General features: G+C 37.0%; 1 protein-coding gene and 1 non-coding gene across 18 annotated transcripts in view; one reads left to right on the top strand and one right to left on the bottom strand.

The window, feature by feature from the left end:
- Positions 1–18,457, top strand: part of hts (adducin 1-like protein hts) — a 458,542-nt gene that overhangs the window by 114,609 nt on the left and 325,476 nt on the right. The window lies entirely within an intron of this gene.
- TRNAG-ACC (transfer RNA glycine (anticodon ACC)) lies at positions 17,019–17,093 on the bottom strand. Its single transcript has one exon. It is a non-coding gene; the product is annotated as a tRNA-Gly (tRNA).

Below are 18,457 nucleotides of genomic sequence, written 5' to 3'. Positions count from 1 at the left end.
TAACTGTACATAAAGCCTTCTTGTATCGCAAGTTTTATTTTAACGACCCACTGCGTTTATGATGAGGGTAAGGTAATAAAGTGCTATTCACACTCTCGGCTATTTTATACTAGAGTACCTATCGGTGCTATGGACAGAGTCACTATCCGTTTAGATAACGGGTTCAGTTATATATACAGTATTTCTCTTCAGAGTATATGAAACACAAAACATTTTATTGAATCTCCGGAACTTCAAAGTAGATGTTAGATCCTCTGTCTGTATTCTCTGGGGCGTTTTTGGTTCGTAGGAGTGGAATTGTTGGCGGATGTGGTATACGAATTGTCCCTGATTACAGATTTGGGTTTTCATTATGCTTAGCATGTGGATGTTTTATTAGTTTCTCGTAATCTTAATTTTGTGCAGATCTGATTCCGTACAGACTTCGTTACTATAGTCCCACCGTCTTTTATGTTAAATAAAATATCAAATAAACCTGGACACTAAAGTGGAAGAGAGATACAAAAGAAGCGAATGGAAGGAAAAGAGAGAGAGAGAGCGAGAGCGAGCGTAAAGCAACAAGGAGCAGAAAAGTAGAAGTTGAGAACGAAAGTAAAAGAGGTAAAAGCGTGTAAATAAAGCCGTACAAGAGTGAAACAAAAATAAAATACATTCCGTGAACTGGGAGGAGAGAGTATTAAACCTGGAGAAATCTGCATTAGATCTACTAATGAGCCAGTAAATACAGACGGCATTGAAGAAAGGGTCCAAAAACTAATAACTTCGAATAGATATGGAATGATGCATAACCATACTCATAAACTGCCATAAATGAGATTTATTCTTCATTACGTCCCATAGTCGGTTATTTACAGGTAATATCTGTAGTTAGTAATTTGTGGTTATTTTCAGTACCATATAGCCTACATATTAAAACAGTATACGTACAGTATTTCAGCAAATTGTTTCCGAAGTACAGAAAAGAGCAAGGGAATAGAAGGTGAATTGAAGTAGTGCGAAGGGCAATAGTCCATCTTTTCTTTTTCTTGGCTCTAAGAAGCGAAAATGTGTCATTTCACATTTTCCAGTACACTGCCACTAGCAAAGCATTTGTTTAAATGGAGGCTTTCACATATGCAGTGCAACAGTTCAACTCAGTGCTGTGCAAGTTGTGGTGACAGCATCATTAAGTATCGGGTGGCAATTGAAATGGCACAGAGACATACTAGTGATAAGAATTATTGTACTCTCATGACTTGAAGTTTGGCATGGCACCAAATCGCTACTACTTCGTAGAAACAATAGACATTCAGACGACACTAAGAACCGAAGAAGGTCGAGAGCTTTCATTCTACGGCTTAGATTCTGGTTGGAAAAATAAATTATGCTAACAGAAATATTATATAAGTTATTGTATGTTCCCTTCAACGTAAGTTTAAGACCTTGTAAGGGCTCAGTATGCATGGGAAACTTATCCGTATGTTCCCAGCTTTGTATTTCCTTGTTGATCGATCTGTAGGACTCTAGAACTCAATTTCCGATTGACTGTGTGAATAGCACAGAGTTGTGCGTTGTAATTCGCATTTACATTACAAAGGCGCTGTAATGTCACTTGTGTGTAATCATCATTCAATTCGAATTGGATCATGCTAATGCTTGTCCTTGACGGTAGCAGCTTTGTTTTGAAACGTGAGAATTAACATTGTCATTGTCATACGTACGTGATCCTCGCGGTAAAGTTTTCTTGAAATCCGGAGATGTGCCCCTATTTCCCAGCAGGAGACTGGAGATTTATTTTCCATAGGAATTTGACATGACTCTCGTGTTCATATGTGATTTTTTTTATACCTTGCTAACCAGAGGGTCAGTGAGTTCATTTACTCGTGAAATACATATTGTTGATTAAGAATCTGTTGGACAGGAAAGTTTAGCAGAAATGCGTCCTTAGGTATTATTATTATTATTATTATTATTATTATTATTATTATTATTATTATATTATTATTATTATTATTATTATATTATTATATTATTATTATTATATTATTATATTATTATTATTATATTATTATTATAATTTTATTATTATTATCATCGTCGTTATAGCTAACCACTATTATATTTGCTTTGGATGCTGTTTTCGCAGTTTCAACGTTGCATGTAGGCCGTGATCGTGAGTTCGAACCCCACCTAAGACATGAATGCTTGTTCATTGTTAGTGTGATGCTTTGTGTTGTCATTTAACTCTATTAGGTGGAAACTCGGCGTCGAGTTGGTCTCAAATAAAGGGAGAACCTCCAAGTAAGGTCGAAAAAAGTCTAAATAACTCTCTTTTCCCGATGAGGATGAAGGTAAAATATCGATAATCCGTGGATAAATATATTTGAGCTTTCCTCAATAAAATTAGAAAGATTTCTCGATTTAGGACAGTAGTTGCTTGTTTTTAGAACATGTGATTGAGAACGAGTTCATGTAAACATCCCACTAGTTGAAATTTTAGAGACTGGATGTATGCTGTTTCGAGATTCCAGATAAGCATATTTTCCTTTGTAATAAAATGTTTTATATGCATATGTTGACTGTAAGTTTTTATTCAATGGCACTGTTACGTAAATTACAGTGACCTGTTTCACTCTGTTAGAGAATTGTTCCGACGTTTTTTCGCAATACCTCTGTCTAGTTCTACATCCATATACCGTGTAATTTGGAATTGGAGTGGATTATAAACTGGCTTAAGTCAAAATGACAAGTTATGAGAACAATGACAAAAACTGATAAAAAAAATTGACACACCTAATGCCTGCATATGTTTCTCCAAACAGATCCAAGTCAAGATTTAGAGATTTAAATAAACGTACACAGTTATATATGGGCTTGGAACGGATAAATTAAAACGTGAATAAAACACGTTAAAACCTTAAAAAAAAATAAATAAAAATAAAAATGACTTAGGACACTTTGGAATTCACCTCTTAATTGTTTCCACTAACTGTTAATTACAATGACACTGTATACAGTTATATTAAAAAAATAAAATAAAGTAAAATAATTTTCTTGTTTAGACTGTTATATCTCATGTGAAATCAAATGATGTGAGTAATAAACTTGAAAGCTCTGGAAAAAAGAACCCACACAGATTATACCATAATAAAATTTTATGAGATAATTGTCGTCCTCACCTTAACATGGACACTACCACAAAACACACTTAGACATTCTTAGCGCGGGCTTCCGGTGGATGATCAGCGAACTAACGTTTTTCGTATTCGTAAACCAGTGTTAGCGATATGGTATGAATCCTGTACGGAGTAACCAGTCGATAGCCGGGGCTAGTTTAGCACGCTCGTAGCGCGGGCTAGCGAAATGACTATGAATAGCATCCTTCAAGATTAGTATCAGAAATGAGATTCCCTAAACCAATAGCAGAATACACACTCCTGGATCATATAATATAGTGGAGACATCCAGAATCAGTTAACCAGTAACAAGACTCAGCTCCATAGTACAGGAACAGATGTAAGGCCCAGTATGAAACTCCATAGATTGGCAGACAAGCCGCTTAATTTTAAACTATTATGATAAAGAAGAATTGAACGTCCAAAGAATCTCTGAACTGAATATTCGAAACCGAAACAGGACTCTGAGCCTAATCCTTGAAGACTATGATACGACGATGACGCTTTATTTAGAAGAGAATGAGTACGTACACGTCACCTTGAGTTATAAAAATGAACAAGTTATTGCATTGCTCGCAACTAGTTTATTCCGTACATTTGTGAATAAGAGTATCTGAAAACTAATATGATTGTGTATGCAATTTAATATTACCCGAAAACAAGTGACAGATTGAATTCACAATTGCGTGCTGATGCCTTTCACTCTCGACCACATGCTCTGAACAATTGAAGCCACACTGTGGTTGTAATTACTCGGACGTGTGTATCAGTTTCGTGAGGGAGTTCTCTTGGTGCTGTGTATTGTTTCTGAAATGTCAGAACAGCTTGAGAGAGTATTTCTTGTAAGTTTAGTTACGTCATGCGCTTCAGATTGAATGCACCACATTTTCAAATCCTAAAATGTTGATAATATTTTAAAGATGCTCCCGTAGCTGAATGGATGGAACTTTGGTTTTTTAACTTCGAATTGGAATGAACATTTCAGAATGTGTAGGTGTGATAGGGCAGATTTTTTTAGTGTCCAAGTTGACTCTGTCATTCGTAATACGTATAGGCCTACTACTACCACATGAAAAGAGTAACAGCGAGAACGTCGTATTGCTGTGATGTGCCCACAGACACATTAACAGCAGACACAAATTTACCTATCCATGATCGATACTCACTGGATATCTAAGTGTATTTAGGAATACCACTGTAACTTCGTATACTAAAGTTTCCATGATCCTTCAGTGTATCAAGTGTTTTCCTATTTACTTGCCGTGGTGACCATATGGCCAAGAAAGATGCCATTTGTACTTGCCGTAAGTAAGCAGCAGTCATACCCCTATCATCTACTACGGATGCAATTAATGGGGCCACAAATGATATTGAACCTAGAGCTCAGTTCTGTCAATTGTTCGTCCAGCTTTGTGCTACAATACCGAACTTCCCTCAATAAACTCCACACAGTATCCTTCGAAGTATGCATTTCATGGGCAAATTTACGGGTGCGTATTGATGGTGTTTATGCCACACGATCCAGCACAATATCAAAGTCTGATCTGCGAATTCCAGCCAGGTCATAAGTTAATGATCCACCGACGTTTCGAGGATGTTCATCTTCCTCATCTTCAGGGTTAAAATGACCCTGAAGATGAGGAAGATGAACATCCTCGAAACGTCGGTGGATCACCAACTTATGACCTGGCTGGAAACCCGAGAAAATTTTGAGTTATCACGTCGCCAGGAAAGCTTCAGTATATTTCGAACTGTTCTTTGCTTAGCACCCTGGCCAACTGTCTGTGGCTTGGACGTCCCGTCTCTCGTAAGTTTCTATCCACGACGAGAAAATTCTTCCAATTCTGATGTCGCCTGTTGGGGAACTTTTCCTGTATATCTGTTCGACTTTATGGGTACTACATCTTGTTGCACCATACATGTGACGAGTAGTGCTTCATCTTCGATAACAAGGCGTAAACTGTAAAAAGAACAAATGCCATCGTGGAAACAGAGGCGACTGCATACTGTACAATACAACTGTGTTGCAAGCTAACTCTGCCAAACGTCGATACAGCAGGCTTGTTTTCTATGAAAACAAAAGCAGCTTACAAAATCGTTACTCACACGTATTATTCGTTCAAGATCTCGTAGCACCTGAAATGTGCATTTCCTATCAGTGTTTCCCTATCCCAAAATACTCAATTTACAGTCCTCTACAATGTATAGGATTTTGATCGTAAAGATTTGAGACGCTCTGTATAAATAAGGGAACTCTAATCTCATTCGCAGATTACTGCTCTCTACTGACAGTTACTGGCAATTTTTACGTTGTATTTTCTACCAAAGTTTAAGCGGCTTAAGACAATTTTTTTTCGTAATGATTGTTTCAGCCGCGATGTCTAGCATCAATGGAATTGGTGATGGCGAGGTGGTATTTGAATAGATGGGCCTGAGGATTCACCATGGGATTATCTGTCATTCGTTTCACAGTTGGAAAAATCCAACTATGTAATAACTCTCGCGAGATTGGAATTCACTCCCAAGCGCAGCCTCAGAACATTAGGCAAACGCGTTACCGCCTAAGCTACGTCGGTGGCTCCAATATATTTTTATATATATGAACGAATTAAGAGACTAGTGGAATACAAAAGAATGAACAGTATCTGTATTCTAAATGCTCGTGAAGATCAATCACAGATTGAAAATTAATAAAACTTAATGCGTTGGGACAGAAAATGATGTTGACTATGGGTCCATTTCGTTACAACCTAATTTGGGATTAGCCAGATGATGATTGGCAAATCTATAAATAGCCCTCTCAACCAGGATCTGGGTTCTCCTGGGTACCGTAGATTTAGGGCATGAAAAACCCAACCTCACTTTCCCTGATGGAAACCATGTTGTGGATTAGCGTTGTGCATTACGGGCACTGTGTTCGATTCAAGTTTGTCGAGTATGACGAAGTTCGATATTCGCCGATGTTCGCTCTGCAGGAGAAGGCCTGTCGTGTTTATTCCACCTTGTTATGAAAATAGTCGCTGTCCTCTACTCCCTTCATGTTTTAACCCCTTGAGGATTTTAGCACAGATATTGCAGTTAGTTTTTCATATGGAATGAGACGAAGCTTGTAATTGTCTTGGTTGTCTCTCCCCTGTTCGATCATTACAGGACACTACTATTGATTTGTATCACCCTTGATCGAGTGTGAACCGCTGGCATCGGATTTAATGGAAAAATGACTATTGGTGGTGGTCAGAGTGGTTATGAAAATAGTCTGTTACACAGTTTAATGTTTTCCCTTTTTATTTCGTGTTCATTTCCTTATTTCTCTCCACTGTTTTTTGTTTTGCTACGTGTAGATTATTGAAAATAATTTGGCGCTTTCTTAAGATCTGAAGTATTTCGAAATCCATTTAGTCATTCCAGTGATTTAACAATATTTTTACACAAAAGAACCAACCATATATCATATGGGATAATGATAACGTGTCTTGGCTGATGTGCTAAAAACAGGAGTATTAAGTACGGAAACCAGTTTAGTCGGTGTAATTAGACGGTACCGGTACAGTACTTAAAAATTACAGGCCTTAGGCCTTTCCAGACTATCAATAGGCCTACGTATTAACTTAGTTGATGCAGTAGAAATTACAGGTTAGAAAATAATGTCTTTAAATATTATCCATTATTGAAATTTAATAAAGTTGATGCTATTTTTAAGAAACGGAGTAATGTGGTTATCATGTGCTCAAATAAACTAATCCTTTCAATTTTCACTTCCGCATCCACCAGTGGTTGAAGTCATGTGGTTAATTCTACTCTCACATTCCCCAGTGTTCAAATCATGTGGTTAATTTTACTCTCACATTCCCTAGTGTTCAAGTAATGTGGTTAATTCTAATCTCACATTCCCCGGTGTTCAAGTCATGTGGTTAATTCTACTCTCACATTCCCCAGTGTTCAAATCATGTGGTTAATTTTACTCTCACATTCCCTAGTGTTCAAGTCATGTGGTTAATTCTAATCTCACATTCCCCGGTGTTCAAGTCATGTGGTTAATTCTGCTCTCACATTCCCCAGTGTTCAAGTCATGTGGTTAATTCTAATCTCACATTCCCCGGTGTTCAAGTCATGTGGTTAATTCTACTCTCACATTCCCCGGTGCTCAAGTCATGTGGTTAATTCTACTCTCACATTCCCCGGTGTTCAAGTCATGTGGTTAATTCTACTCTCACATTCCCCGGTGTTCAAGTCATGTGGTTAATTCTACTCTCACATTCCCCGGTGTTCAAGTCATGTGGTTAATTCTACTCTCACATTCCCCAGTGTTCAAGTCATGTGGTTAATTCTAATCTCACATTCCCCAGTGTTCAAGTCATGTGGTTAATTCTACTCTCACATTCCCCAGTGTTCAAGTCATGTGGTTAATTCTACTCTCACATTCCCCGGTGTTCAAGTCATGTGGTTAATTCTACTCTCACATTCCCCAGTGTTCAAGTCATGTGGTTAATTCTACTCTCACATTACCCAGTGTTCAAGTCATGTGGTTAATTCTACTCTCACATTCCCCAGTGTTCAAGTCATGTGGTTAATTCTAATCTCACATTCCCCAGTGTTCAAGTCATGTGGTTAATTCTACTCTCACATTCCCCAGTGTTCAAGTCATGTGGTTAATTCTACTCTCACATTCCCCGGTGTTCAAGTCATGTGGTTAATTCTACTCTCACATTCCCCAGTGTTCAAGTCATGTGGTTAATTCTACTCTCACATTACCCAGTGTTCAAGTCATGTGGTTAATTCTACTCTCACATTCCCCGGTGTTCAAGTCATGTTAATTCTACTCTCACATTCCCCAGTGTTCAAGTCATGTGGTTAATTCTAATCTCACATTTCCCAGTGTTCAAGTCATGTGGTTAATTCTAATCTCACATTCCCCAGTGTTCAAGTCATGTGGTTAATTCTACTCTCACATTCCCCAGTGTTCAAGTCATGTGGTTAATTCTACTCTCACATTCCCCAGTGTTCAAGTCATGTGGTTAATTCTACTCTCACATTCCCCGGTGTTCAAGTCATGTGGTTAATTCTACTCTCACATTCCCCAGTGTTCAAGTCATGTGGTTAATTCTACTCTCACATTACCCAGTGTTCAAGTCATGTGGTTAATTCTACTCTCACATTCCCCGGTGTTCAAGTCATGTTAATTCTACTCTCACATTCCCCAGTGTTCAAGCAGCGTGGTTAATTCTACTCTCACATTCACCCACCAGTGTTCACGTCCTCACATTCACCCACCAGTGCTCAAGTAATGTGGTTAATTCTACTCTCGAATTCCCAATGTTCAAGCCATGGAGTGAATTCTACTCATATTCACCCACCAGTGTTCAAGTCATGTGGTTAGTTCTACTTTCGCATTCCCCAGTGATCAAGCTATGTGATTAATTCTACTCTCACATTCACCCACCAGTGTTCAAATCATGTGGTTAATTCTACTGTCACATTCACCCACCAGTTTTCAAATCATGTGATTAATTCTACTCTCCCATTCTCCAGTGTTCTAGCCAGTTTTAATTTTACTCTCGCATTACCCAGTGTTCAAGCCATGTGGTTAATTCTACTCTCATATTCTCCAGTTTTCAAATCATGTGGTTAATTCTACTCTCCCATTCCCCAGTGTTCAAGCCATGTTTTAATTTTACTCTCGCATTCCCCAGTGTTCAAGCCATGTGGTTAATTCTACTCTCACATTCTCCAGTGTTCAAATCATGTGGTTAATTCTACTCTCGCATTCTCCAGTGTTCAAGCCATGTTTTAATTTTACTCTCGCATTCCCCAGTGTTCAAGCCATGTGGTTAATTCTACTCTCACATTCTCCAGTGTTCAAATCATGTGGTTAATTCTACTCTCGCATTCTCCAGTGTTCAAGCCATGTGTTAATTTTACTCTCGCATTTACCAGTGTTCAAGCCATGTGGTTCGTTCTACTCTCATTGCTGCGAAGGTTTTGAACCATTTATACATGTTCACAGCTGACTAAACTGTTGTTAACGTGGTACATTTTAGAGTAAGTACATCTGAAGGAATCATTGTCGTAAATTCATCACCTTAGCTTTTGCTATTCACAATCCTCTTCCTCCAGTGTGACTTGAATAGCCATCGTGCCACAGTTACAGTACATTAATTTAATTTGACATCTTGATGAGTTCTGAGGATAGCCCACAGGCTAAAACTAGTCAACAAGGTACCGTAACCTAGTATTTAACTCGTGAAATCCATATAAACTCTATATTCCGAAGTAATTTAATTTGTTTTATTGTTATATTCAAGAAGTAACATTGTTGAAAAGTTTACGAATCCACGTCGTGATGACGTAATGCAGTCTGTGTAAACACGGGTGTTTTAGAAATACGACTTCAATTTATAGTATTGTAGGTAAGACACACCCAAAGAATTCGATCTCAAGTCTGATCATAGATTCAAAAACACAAGACTTCCATTCTGACAACACTTTCCGATATTTATATGCATTCTGTTCTCTATTGAAAGCAACACTGTGTAGGCTATAGGGAGAGCTTGTTCGGAATTATTAATTCAGCCACTTGAGAGGCTGTGTAACTTATTAATCAGAGCGGCGGTGGTATGGGTCTAGTTTAGCAATCCCGTTGCAACCCCACAGTGAATGTCCGGGCTGCATGCCTGCTATTGATCCGAACGCTGCAGAATTACTTGTTCTGTGAGGGCTAACGTGACTGTAGGAATGTAGAGCTAAATGAATTGAGAACCGCAGACGCTTAAATTATCCTGTCAAAGTAAAAAGATCTTTTCAAGCAGCATTCGGTCTGATTCTTTGATCATTGTGCGAGTGTGGAAGAAAGAACGAGGAATGTTTTCGCGGGTAGGCGTCGACATGTTTTCTTGCTGTGATGGATGTATACTGTGTACAGGCTTGAAAATTGGCAAAATAAGAATACATTTGCATTAGAATAAATTGAAATTTTTAGTTCTAAGCTTCTGTTTTGATTGTGCATTAGTAAAATCCGCTTTCATTTAATGAATGGCAAGATTCGTGTTTTTTAAGGATCTAACCGAGATTGATAGCTGTAATATAACAAATGAAAAAAGAAAAATAGTCAACTCTGGATATAGTGAACATTCGGCTATAATGAACCTAAATCGTTGGTTCCGATCCGCATACATTAAAAAATACATTAATATTTTCGTTTATAGTGAACCCTCGCTTCGGTTATAGTGAATCTTGTATCCTGACAAATTCTTATTTGAAGTCAGACCTTCTTGTATAAAATTGAAAGAATGTGTTGAGAACAAAATTCTAAGTTTCTTACTTCTTTAATCAAAGGACAAATGTAGGATTAGTGTTCCCTAGACAATGAGCTGTACTGTAAATCCAAGCAACGCGTGTCGACCTTGCCTCATTCCACTGTCGAAGGGTTGTTCTCAGAAACATTTCATTATGACGGACAGCATCGAAACAACGAAAAATGAAATTGCCATCTTTTATTAAAAGGGGACGGATATTATTCCAGAGCATAAATGAAGATAAGATTCCACTGGCTTTCAAACTCCAACCTCCTCCCAGTTTCCATTAAGTGACCGGGAAATTCCAAGGCTGAGTACGCAGTCACACCATAACAGCGTTTGTCATTTCTACCTGATCAGTATGTTTCTAGTGTTCCAACAGTGAATGTGCTGTATAAAAATGTCGAAGCGTGAAGCGTTTTCTTTGGAAGATAAGGCGAATATTATAAATTTATAAATGACATTGAACGTGGTCTTTTGCAAGCGGACGTGGGTCGACAGCATAGTTTAAGTAAATCAACTGTGAGTAACAGTATACATTGCCATCAATTCCACGAAAATGAACTATTTTATTTTCTTGTTCACAATTTCATTAATTTCTTCTATCAGTTAAGGTTAGGGAAGAGAGACTTCGGATATAGTAAACGAAATATGCAAGTCCGCAGAGATTCACTATATCCGGAGTTGATTGAATAACGGAATTCACTTTTGCACATATTTTTTACTCCGTATGAAAACGAAGCGTCTTTTTTTTTTTCTTTTTTTTTTTTTTTTTTTTTTTCAGATCGAGTTTCGATTTATTTTTGTTTTCGTTGCCAATCACTTGAAAATTAAGTAATTTGACTAGTCTTGGCCAGACTCCACTTAATTGGTATTAATTTTCAATCTGTGCATCTCGTACATGTTCATCGACGGGTATTGTTGCTTAGACCAGTGAGATTTTTTGTATTGACTTGTTCCTACGCTTTTAATAGATGTCACAGTTATCGGAACATTTGATGATAATTGAAATTGAAGTAATGGGGGGCCCAGACGTAATAACGTAGCCTTTTTTGACCGTTGCACTATAACCCCCAGGAGGACCACAGCCTATCGGCCGACTGCTGGCCTCGGGTCCACATAGCTCAGCAGAGGTGAACGATTATCCAACCATTACGGGGGTAACGTATGGTTAGCACGATGATCCTCCCCAGCCGTTTACCCTGGCTTACGAAACAAGATTTCGCTACTCACTGTAGCTCCCGAAATTCGCAACGCTGCTGGTCCCATACGCTGGCCAAAATTTCATGAGAATTTCGTCCTCCAAACTTTGCCTTTATTCCATCTTTATTCAAGAGTACATATTTTACACATAAAGTAAATTTCGTGCATGAAACCATTTTCCTTTTACTTAGAATAGTGTCAGCTTATCCTATAGCAGCTGCATTTATTTTCCGACTAGTTATCCATAGCCCAGATTCGGTTTGAACCCTCGATATTAAAAGTCCATATGCAAGCGCAATAACTATTAGACCACCGAGCATGGATTAGCCCGTTATTGGTGATCTGGCGCTTGTCATGATTGCTATTGAATTCGTGATTAGAGAGTCGAAAAACAACCGAGGGTGATACATTGTGAGGGATATAAAAATCTTTAACTTGACTTCCTTCAGAAAGTCTGATGTTTGTATCGTCTACAGTTCGTAGAAGACTATATTCCTGAAGTATAGGGCTCTAGGCAATTATCGATCATTTTCTTGCCTGAAGTTTCTAGATTTGTCTGCAGGGCATGTGAGTGACAAGAGAGGCAGACGAATTGATCCAAAGAGACTGGAGTGTTAAGAGCCCATCATTTGACTGTTCGTGGAAACAACGGTCTTATTCTCTAATTCCGTCCAGAACATGAGAGTTTAGACGGCTGTACGGCTTCGTACTGACTCTTCGTTACGGGAGTAACTTGTGCTCGTCTGTCGAGAAAAAAGTTCAGACATACAATAGACTTAGACCAAGGTACATCCCGAATTATTGTAGAATGAAGACATGTCATTGTAATTTACCAGTATCTAGAGTATAGGCCAGAGAAAATTAAACTGAAGGATTTTTTTATAACCGCAATACTATCAATGATGACAAGGCAACGAAATGCAACCTTATCGAACGAGTAATTTGTCTATAGAACTCCCCTATGTGGAAACAGTGTGATGAATTTTGTACTGTATGAGCAGGTGAGCGAAATGTAGTGTGATTTGAAGTCTATGTTAGTATGGACTTTGCATTCCTGATTAAAATGCAAAAATGTGACATAAAACGTTCGTGTTAAGAAAAGGGTCATTCGATTTCGAAATGCGCCGACGGTGGTATAAATACTGGAATTTACACGACTCAGCCTTTCTCGCATCCAGCTTTCATTCTCTCTCTCTCTCTCCTCCCCCTCTCCCCCCCTTGTCTCTCCCCTCCCCCTCCCTCTTTCTTTTTATCTTTTTTTTTTTTTTTTTTCAGTTAATGGTATTTATTGTGTCTGGCTTCACTTGTCTCAACTCTGGTTTCCCTTCTCATATTCTCTGGGCCATCTCTTCTAGCCTTATAATTTGCTTGTACTAATATTAAAATAATGTAGCCCTTTTTCACTCTTAATGTATGTACAGTTAAAAGCTTTTTTAAGATGTACTGAGGCACAACCGTAGGTCAGTCGGCTTAAATTTTCCTTTTACTTAGAATAGTATCAGCTTCATTTGTATGTAAAGAAAAGCTGTGCATGTTGAGCAGTCTAGCAGTAATTGCTGTATGAATGAGAAGGGCTATTATGATGCACACTTTAGAGCTAGTATGATACGCTGGAAGAGCCATTAAGATATGTTTACAATGAAATAAATTGACCAAATTGATCAATTTTCTAACTTAAAGTAATTTATTACCTCTGGAGGGGTATTTCATAATTTCTCAGCGTTTTAGGAATGTTTGAATTGACATGTTGGAACCTACAATACAGTATAAGTTAAAAAATTCCACTATAGACTTATTTTTACTTATTTATCTAACAATTTTAGCTTAATAGTCTTTCTTCTTACTGGTAAAACTTAATACAACTTTGGAAAGTATATTCATAATTATTTAAAAACGTATTTTAATTTATTTTAGCAATACAAACTGTATCATAATTTTCTTAGTCTGTTACCTTATACACAAAAAAAAAAAAAAATTATTTGGACATGCAACAATTTTCTAGGATTGACATTAAGATGTTAAAATTTCAGTAAATTGTTTACCGGTAAATGTTTGCGGGGAAAAAAGAGGTCACTACAAAAATTTCTAAATCTTAGCCAATTTGAAAATGATTTCAGCCAAACTATTAAGCATCCGTGTGCATTACAATAGCCGTACTTAATTGCTCTGTATAATATGACCAGATTTATACTACTGTATCAGAATTGCCCTATAGGTGTATCACAATAGCCTACACAGAAGGCTGTTATGATACACTGGTTTTGTTTTAATTTTATACATTATTACAAATAAAAAAATTAATTTAACTCCAAATCCTTCATATATGTCTAAAGTAGCACATGTCTTAATTTTTCCAAATTTGTATATGCTTTGATAGAAAAAAATTACAGCGAAAGATTGATTTTTTTCTGTCATAATACCCCTACTTGAATCTAGTTTGAAGAAGTTGAAATAGACCTTTTTGAATTTTGTGTCAAGCTATCCCAAAATTTTACTTTTAAATCAACACTTTCTTTCTGCCCCTTTGTCTTTCTGTTGTCTCTCTCTTACTGTCTCTGTCGTCCTCTTTGTGTTTGTTTCTTTCACTGTACTTTTGTCTCCTTTTTGTATCTCTTGCGGTCATTTTGTATATTTGTCTCTTTCTTTGTCTTTTTGGTTTTCTCCTCACACTTGGCGCAAAATTGGTGATTATGGTAACAGAAATGTTTACTTCTCTTCCACAATAGTTAACGTCATGTCCTCACAGGAATAATAATAATAATAATAATAATAATCCTTGACGCTGAGTCCTTTAAGGGCCTAGACCGACCAGCCGGCTGCTGACCTCACGGTCAGATGCCGAAGCTGAGGTGAACGATCATACAATCAGAATGGAGATATCATAGTCTGTGGTTAACACGATGATCCCCTCAGCCGTTATAGCTGGCTTTCGAAACTGTATTTCATAAGAAAAATTCGTACCTCATTATTTCATTAGGATTCGCATCAGCGCGCATTCTGTAATGATGAGTCCTAGGCAGAATGCCTTAGAACAGGGATGTCAAAACGCCTGCACTGCATGCTCTCAAGAACCCGCACAACATTTCCTTAAGAGCGATGATTGTACTTTATCTCGTTGATAAGTGAATCTTGTATTGCTTGTAGTATGATCACGTAATTCAGGCGTTTTGACATCCCTGCCTTAGACCACGACGCCACTGTGCGGGACCATAGAGACTTTGACTTAAATATAACTTGTTTCTTAAAATTGTGAATGACCATTGTTGGTTATTACATAGAAAAATAAATTACACGAAGTTGCATGAAAGGAAGGATATCTTATTGTTGTTTCGAGTGACTTGTGAAAACATTGGGCTGTAATTTGGCGCGGGGAAGAGACCTTTATTTCTAAACAGTCTTACTTGACGTTGGATTTACTGTGATCGAGTTGGTGTTTCCTCCAGAGTGACAATCTGAAGTTTCCCCCAGAGTGATACTCTCTCACTGCACTCTTGCAATTGCTTCAGTTATGAGCAACTCAGGCGCATAATTGCGACTACATTCGTGCTGTCTCAGTAAATTGCTCGTCTAAAATGTGTTATATTTTTGCAATTAGTTCTTGTCTATCAATGTATAAGTTGGATTTTATTTTGAAAATAAACGAGTGGTGTTTTTATCGAAAAAAAAAACAACAACAACTTACATCTATATCAATCACTGTTTATGCTGCATAGTGGGGGGATATAGGCCCACATCTACAAAACAGGGTGGCAATTTGATCTGTAGATTATTCACTGACCACAGCTAGATAATCCGAAAAGTAGATACATTTTTTTTTTTATGAAGACTGAAGTCTTCAATTAAGAATTTGAATGTAGGCCTATATCATTACCAGCGTCAAAGACACATCTGTCTGTGGAAATGTTACAAATAAGAATATATAATTATGTTGGATGAAGTGACGTTTTATCAATCTAAGTTATAAACCTGAAGTCATAAAATTAATAATTACAATAAAAGTGACATTTCAATATGTGAGAACTAATGTCTGTGTTAATTGAACATGACAACTTTGTTATTTCCAGAGCTAAACCGTTGAGACTTGGATTTTAAATAATAGTATAAATGCATTTCAGAGTTGTAAATTGTTATATTATATGCTTACAGAGATTCTTTCTTTTTTGTCACTTGTTACAGATAACGTCACTGATTTCGGAATGCAGAATGTAATGGTAGGAAAGCTGCATTCCACAATTTGTGAACTCGAGCTTTTAAAGTAATTTTAAATAGCGCAACGTGTTTGTTAACGCTTGAGTTGTAGACATGACATTCCTAGGATTGCTTTCTGTCTTCTACCAGTTTTACTCATTATCTCAGCTTAAGATCACGAAAAATTAGTTGTGATCTAGGCGCGATTTGAATCTATTTTCAGGTAGCATTAAATCTGCGACCTATCTATGCATAAGTCACGTTCGATCAATTGTAGGAACAGTATTATTATTATTATTATTATTATTATTATTATTATTATTATTATTATTATTATTATTATTATATATTTCGTCACAGTACTTCTTTACTACATGACTGGTGTACCTCACATTTCTGATTATTATTATTATTATTATTATTATTATTATTATTATTATTATTATTATTATTATTATTACCGGGCTAGTGTACGTAGCTTCCGAGGACGTCGATGTTTGTTTCATAGTAATGATCGACGTAAAGTATATCCCGCCATGCTGATTTCGTATCATGAGAGTCCCACCAAGTATGTTTAGTACATTCAGAGAAAGCTCAAGTGTACATCTTGCTAAAGGTATGAAAAACCCACGATTATTATCATTAACACCACCAACATTTTCGTACTTCTGGCGGGATTCGACAACATTACTTTTACACAATGTTCAAGTTTTGCTCGGCCTTTTAATTCATACCATCTTTATTTAAACGGCTCGGCTGAAAGGAAAATGACTGCAAAGTAACCTACTTACAGGCCCATGGACTTAATTCGTGGAGGAGATGTTTAATTTTCTTGTTGATGTCGGAATGTTACACAATTCGTAACATGCAGTGTGTGACACAGTTGTGCCAGACTCGCCTTCATCTAACCTACAGAGTCAAATAGCGGAGCTGATGTTAATGAGGAGTCTCTCGTATACAACCTCATCAAATAAAATTAATAGAAACATATGTATGTACAATCGTTCCATTTATTAGTGGTAGCATAGTTCTGCAGCGTGTTATTATTTAAACATTTTATTGCATCATGAGATGCTTTCTTAGTCAGCACACTTTTTTATATAAATAATAAGTAATAAATATAATTACGCGAATATTAAAAAAGTAAAATATCGGATATTTATTAATGGAGAAAAATTCATTCCGGCACCGGGAATCGAACCCAGGACCCTCAGCTTGGTGTGCTGAGTGCTCTAACCATCTGAGCTATGCCGGATATTTTTCTCCATTAATAAGTATATCTATGTGATGACTGTATGAAGTCATTGATTACACAATATTCAATAGAGGACGGCGAAGTCCTCTCATAAGAATATACAGTGTGTTTCAGAAATACTTTGACAAACTTTGAGGGCATGTTCCTCATACCAAAACAAGGAAAAAAAGTGCACATAAACATAGGTCCGAAAATCCTTAGTCTTTTAGTTATTAATGAAAAAAACATAATGAAACATCTGTTAGATATTGTCAGCCTGGTAGCAAGTGTTGCAACTTTAATCAATTCAGAAACTCATAACAAATGTTCAAATGACAAATGACTGTAGTAAACAAGTCTCCTTGACAACACATAGCCATCTACAGGGACATCATTTTATTTTTACTTCAGTTTTTATTGTACCTGAATTTTTTAATGTACTTCACTCCCACCCCTTCTACTAATGAAGTTCAACTGTCTCCACACAGAATCAAAGCCGCATATAGTAAACAGCACTGAGTGAGTATAGTACGTTCCAGAAATATGTTCGCGTTTTCCAGTGACGAAAGAGCTTTGAATATTGAATCATATTTTCGCACAGGTACTGTCCGTTTTCCTACGTCGCATCCCGATTTCCCCGACCTGCTTCTGCTCCCCCTCTGTAAAAGCTAGGCTGTCTTAGCTCTTTAAAAAAAAAAAACATTAATTTCTATTAGGAATTGGACGTCTACGTAATATTATACCCATACAACTGTTTAAAATAACTTAAATAAAAGAGCCTCGTTAAGTAATTAACTGTCACGTGATTTCCCCTCTTTCTACGATCCTGCGGCATAACCACTTGGACGGACAGTAGATAGCATGTCTGAGTAATTTTATCTGTGCGGGTCGGGCAGAAGTGAAGATTGAATTTACAGTACGTAAGGTACTCTTTTATAGAGTAGGTACAGAATTATGTCAACATGAGTTACTAGTACGAAGGACGAAACTGGCAATTGGAATTAGATGCAATAGTCTATAGTGCGATAATATGCACAAGAGAACTGAAGCCTGTATCGAAATGAACGGCCACCATTTAAAAAATGTGTTTAAATATTATGATTATTTTTTAATTGAACTTCTTTCTCTATATTGTATGCTAATGTGCTGTAGACAATATAATATACACTGCATAATGAATACGTTCGCATGGATAACTCAGTTCGTGAGTAAAAACGCTTATTGTTAATACTGTACTGTATTTTGATTAAACAATAACCTAATGAAAATTATCGAACTCAAAATCGCGATATTTCCTAGTTTAAGTAAATGGATGAACTACTTTTCTTCCCTCCTATACCTAGTAGAGTGATTTGTTTGTGTTTTACGCCAGTATCGAACTACAG

Source organism: Periplaneta americana, chromosome 4 (genome assembly GCF_040183065.1).
Source record: "Periplaneta americana isolate PAMFEO1 chromosome 4, P.americana_PAMFEO1_priV1, whole genome shotgun sequence".
Taxonomy (NCBI): Eukaryota; Metazoa; Arthropoda; class Insecta; order Blattodea; family Blattidae; genus Periplaneta; species Periplaneta americana.
The sequence above is the reverse complement of the archived record's forward strand: the minus strand, read 5'-3'. Positions and strand labels throughout refer to the sequence as shown.